Raw genomic sequence first — 6,231 nt, 5'->3', positions numbered from 1 at the left:
GAATTAAGTTAGAAGTTTACGAGAATAAAGTCATAACTTTATGAGAATAAAAGAAAATAACACATTTATATTATGACTTTATTCTCATAATACTCAGACTTTTTTTCTCGTAAACCTATGACTTTATTCTCGTAGTATTATGACTTTTTATTCTCGAAATGTCCTATTTTTTCCCCCCTCAATGTGGCCCTAATACTCTGTCTTACTGTCGTACCGTAGACCTACAACAATGATAAATAAAAATGAAAATGTAAACAAAAAAAAATATTAATTTCCACTAATTTTCTTAAAAATCCACAGGGAGCCACTGGAGAGGAGCTAAAGAGCCACATGTGGCTCCGGAGCCGCAGGTTGCTGACCCTAACCCTAAGCAGGGCTTTACAGTAAATGTAGTTCCTGAATTGTCCACACGATGGCGTCAGCAGCCAGCGGATTAACTTGACCTGATTATCAGGTCAAATATCCTGCCGCCCAAACTCTTAAAGGTAAACACACAACTAGAGCCATGCCTATACATGTACTTACTGCAATTACTGTACAACTGTCTACCGCAAATATGTTTTATCTTTATTTTATATTTTATATGTGTCTCTCAAGCCTATATTTTAACTTTTGCACTATAAATATGTCATTAAATATAGCAATTGTAATGTAATGTAGCCATTAAGTGATAAAATGTGTATGTATTCTTTTTTATTTTTACATTTATTTATAACATTGTAATGTTATGTCGCCATTAAGTGATAAAATGTGACATAGATGTATTTTTCTGTATTAATTTTCTTCTTTATTTATTTACCTCTGTATTAATTCCCTTATCTATTTACAATTCTGTTTAATTTTCTCTTTTATTTATTTATGTATTCATTTTTAATTTATTTTTTAATTTATTTTTGCATTTATTCTTTTTTTTTATTCTTTTTTTAATTTTTTTATATTTATTTTTAAATGTATGTATGTATTTATGTATTTATGCATGTATTTATTTATTTATGCACAATTTTCCTTTTGCATTTCACCCCTTTTTTATTTGTGTATTCTTTTCTTTATACCGAGTCCGTTCTCTCCATCATAGGACTCGGTGCCGTCCTCCACAGGCAATACTTTCCATCATTTTGAATTGAGGACTTGTACTCTATACTATAACATCCTCCCAATATGCACAAACATGAAGATCTTAACTGGATTATAATACACAAAGTACTTGGATCAACCACCTTTACTATGACTAAGCATATTTCAACACCTCTCTCACCTTTCAATAGGATGACGCACCTGTTTTGAACAGTTGAGTCTGGACAGAATAACACACAGGTGCAGAGATAAGACACAACTGACATACAGATAATAGTGATCAACTGGCCTTCCTTTTTCTGCCTCTCCAGGGGATCATTGAGATGTTCATATGTTACAGTATTTCTGCCTCTACAGCTTTAAAATACCACCTCGTTTTCCCTTTCATTCAGCCTATCAACCTGTCCTGTGACCCACTTTCAGTCAAAACAAAACAAACAGCTACGGCGTTGTGAGGCAGATCACTGAGTGATGACCACGCAGGATTCGTTAATCACTTGATAAGATCGTGCAACCTGAGCTGTGCCATCATATCACCTGCAGACATACAGAAGAGGCCTGCTGCCAAGGTAAAGGTCACAACAGACCGCAGCATCGGTTACACTGATAAGACTGCTCTAATGTCACAGAGAGAACCGGGGTTCCCTCTAATCATCATGTAATGAAATTCAACACAGCTTAACATAATGTGAGCAATAATTATAACATGCAAACAACAAGCAACAATGTCACGTGACGTGAAAAAGTGTGATGCAATACAAACATGTAACGTTAAATGACCCGACATACAATGTGACTTCACATGACATAATGCAACATATGAGAATGTGATGCCACTCACTGTAACCCAATGTGTCGTAACATAAAATAACATGACATTATGTGACATCACATGACAAACTTTATAGGGTTTTTTTTTTTTTTATTTACCAGAAGACATTTCGACATGTCACAGTAGGAAAACCAAAGGTGTAAATTATTAAATGAATCATGGCTGAATTCCATTTAGCTGCTTCAGTGGTATTAAAGCCTGGTCCTACGATAAGTATGGAGGACGGAACCTGTCAAAATAATAAATAAATAAATAAATAAACAAATAAATAACCCGATCCCGGATAAGCGGTTGAAGATGGATGGATGGACAAATAAATAAATATTGCAAGAATTATATTAAAAATAGATGTAGCCATTAATTAATTGATTAAATGTGACATAAATTGATATTTCTGTTTTAATTTGCTTCTTTATTTATTGATCTTTGCATTAATGCCCTTATTTATTTAAAATTCTGTTTAGTTTTCTCTTTTATTTATTTATTTTCATGAATTTTTAAATGTATGCATTTTTTAATTTTTTTCATTTATTTTTATTTATGTATTTATTTCTGAATTTATTTTTTATGTATTTTTGCATTTATTTTATATTCATTTTTAAATGTATTTATTTATTTTTGCACGATTTTCTTTTCAGATAAAATCATGCTCTATTACGCACAGGAAAACATGTCCAGAAATGTAAATTCACTTTAAAAAGTGTCATCATATTTGAGCATCTGTATATTGATATACGTATATGTTCTGCACGTCCCGGCTGACAATATGTTTACTGTGAGGAAAAACCCGTATCCACGTTCACCACAGATGCATCATGTGTCTTTAAGTTGATGTCACATCATTTAACCTAAACACACAATAACAAAATAACATTATGTTATGTTGTGTTAGGGTCATAATGTTCCATATTATCATGTGTTGTCATGTTATCATGTCTTTACACATCACCTCATGTTATGTTAAGTGACCTCACATGACATTTCATCGCATGACCTTAAATGACATATTGGATTACATAATACAGCATAAGGCTATGTCATGTAATGATGAATCTCTCCATGTTACATAAATGTAATGAGCTCATCCCTCCATAATTTTTTCACACTTATTATATTAATAATGTAAACACACATTTGAGGGCACATGTCAAAGTCTCAGTTAACAAACAATCTGATCAGCTTGTTAAAAAACAAATTACTAAAGCACCCGTGTTGTTGGGCTCCTCATTTATTAATTGTGAATCCACGTACGCTGCATTAATCATGGTGTAATTATCTGGTCTGAAGTGGCGGCCCGGTGCAGAGTGGTGGATCCCCTTTCACGTGCAGCCTGGATGCAGAATGGGGACTCAGCGATGAGCTCATTGTTGTGAAAGCCAAACAGCAGCCTCCCCGGGGGTTAACGTGAGAACCCTGGAGGCTCCGATCACGGAGAGAGGAAAGTGACGATGGGTTCTCTTGTTGACATAAACAACCAGCACTCGGGGGTTTACACAGCAGAGACTGCATGGAGCTCACAGCTGAAGTCACGAACTCTCCTCTTTGGGAAATACCTGCAGTCTGCCTCTGTCCTACTTTACTCTTCCTCCAGTTTTTACATCTAGAGTGAAGATACTGGCATCATATGAAACAAGAAAACCTAAAGAATCCATCAGTATCAACCATGTCATACTAGCTTGTCAAGAAGGAGGTTAAATAATGCTCCAAACTTGTGCAAAATTTTAGCGAGGAAAAACTGTCATGCCCATTTTCAAAGGGGTTCCTTGACTTCTGACCTCAAGATATGTGAATGAAAATGGGTTCTATGGGTACCCACGAGTCTCCCCTTTACAGACATGCCCACTTTATGATAATCACATGCAGTTTTTTGCATGCAGTACAAATATGTTGTTTTTGCCTATTCTATAATGGTGTATCTGAATATTTCTGCATACTGGGGTCCCTAAGCAGTCTTGAATTACATAAATTGGGTATCACTGACTCTTGTGGATCCAATGAGCCCAACTGTATTCATGTGTGATGATGTTAGTCCCCATAGGAGACATTTCATCGTAGTGAGACCATTTTTTAAAAACTTGACCTCACTGTATAAAATGACCTGTGGTGACCTCTAGGATAATCACAGCCTCATGAAACTTTACAGCCACAAACTAGAGACCTAGAGCATTCAGAGGATGGATGGCTTTCCTAGCTAGATTGACAATAAGGGGGTTTCTGATGAGTTTACACAACAGAAGTGCTCGCCATCCAATCGCCAAAAAATGCAATTCTTGCAGAAATCTCTAAAATGTCAAAAGTTTTTGACACTAAATCACACCACGGATGTTTCTATGGTGTTCCAGAAGGTCTTAGTGTGTGAATGTGGTATTTTGGAGGGATTATTGATCATTTTTAACCATTCTTGAGTGGTAAAAAATGGTTCAATTTAGCACCAAATCTGTGTAACAAATGGTCCATCATATACTTCTATCATAATGTTCTAAACCCTTGTACACTTTCACAATTTATTTCAATTGTTTCATTAATGTTTATTTCTGATTTATGACTAGAACAACTTGACACACAGTGCTGAGCTGCATCTCAAATTAATCTTCAGGTTCTCAGCTTTCAGATGACGTACACCACTTCTACGTGACATCTACTGTTGACCTGCTGTCTCCCCCTAAAGACCCCTTGTACCCCCTAAAAAAAAAAAAGGGGTTAGGAGAATACAGAACATACAGAAACATTTCTATCCCTACTTATGTGTATTGTGAACACGTGCAGATATTTATACTTTACATTTATTACTTCTCTTTTCTCCTTGTTGATGAAGTGATCTTTTAGTGTTTATTGTACTGCCTTATAATTGTTTAGCGTGGGCTCCTAACTATGTATCTGTTGTAACTGCAAAAGGACTACAGGCCCATTTCTTTGTACTTTTAGATGATCATCTTTAAACTGGCTTATTTTTTGATATACAAAAACACCAGCAACACATATTTGAGATATATTTGTGAATATTTCTCTATTGAAATGACCAAAACCTTCGTGGTGTTGCAGGAGAAATGAAGCCGTGTGTGAACAGACACGATGTGCTGCAGATGCACATTCCTCCACACTGTGTTGACTCGACTTATCACAACAGGGATTTGTTGGGCTGTCAAGAGACTGAGCGGTGCACACACACACACACACACACGCACACACACGCACACACACAACCACACACACACAACCACACACACACTCTCCAGGTCCATCTGTCCGGCTCTGTTTGAAGGATGAGGTAATGGTGTAACTCTGAGATGGTGGAGGTGGAGTCGGTCACAGAGAAACGTTATAGCTGTAGTATTGAGTTTATTATTATTTTGGTTGCTAACACAAAGCATCTCTATCGTCCCATCAGCACTCTGCTAACATTACAACGTGCATCTGATATCCAGTGAGCTCTGGGCTCAGATAGCTTCACCTTTACCTGTTAACAGGCAGCTCTAAGCATCCTCACATCACCTTGTCTCTCCTGCCTCCTGCGGTGGCTCTTTAGCGGATGATTATCACAACAACAGCAGGAGCTAATTTGTGAACTGCAGGTGAGAAAGGAGAGGGAGGGGGATGATGATGATAAACAAAAGAATACTGCAAAGAAAGGAGCGATTCAGGGGGAATTGAGGACATGTGATGAAACCAAACTGTGTGTGTTTGAAGATTTGAAGATAAAAGGAAGGAGAATGACTAAAGGAGACAGTAACAGAAAGAAAAAGGACAAGATGGCTGGAAGAACACAAAGAAGGAAGATGAAGATAAAGGATAGAAAGGAAGTTCAATCACTGGTTGTGGTTCTTCACACCATCATATTTAATTGGGAGGTATTTGCAACCCGTTCTCTCTCCCAACTCGTCAAATACCGCTGCTTGGTCAGTAAAGGATTAAAAAGAGACATTAAATGACTAAAAGTAGATGCAAAACAACTAAAAAGAGACACAAAATAACAAAAAAAAGACATTGAATGATTAAAAAGAGATTCAAAACAACTAAAAAGAGATGCAAAATAACTAAAAAATACATTAAATTAATAAAAAGAGACATTAAAATACTACAAATAGATGCAAAATTACTAAAAATAGATGCAAAACAAATAAAAAGAGACATTAAAAACAAGAGACATTAAATGAATAAAAAGAGATATTAATTGAATAAAAAGAGACATTAAATGACTAAAAATAGATTCAAAACAACTAAAAAGAGATGCTAAATAACTAAAAAAAACATTAACTTAATAAAAAAGAGACATTAAATGACTAAAAAGAGATGCAGAACAACTAAAAATAGACATTAAATTACTA

This window comes from Sebastes fasciatus, chromosome 7 (assembly GCF_043250625.1).
Source record: "Sebastes fasciatus isolate fSebFas1 chromosome 7, fSebFas1.pri, whole genome shotgun sequence".
Lineage (NCBI taxonomy): Eukaryota > Metazoa > Chordata > Actinopteri > Perciformes > Sebastidae > Sebastes > Sebastes fasciatus.
Note: the sequence above shows the minus strand (reverse complement) of the source record.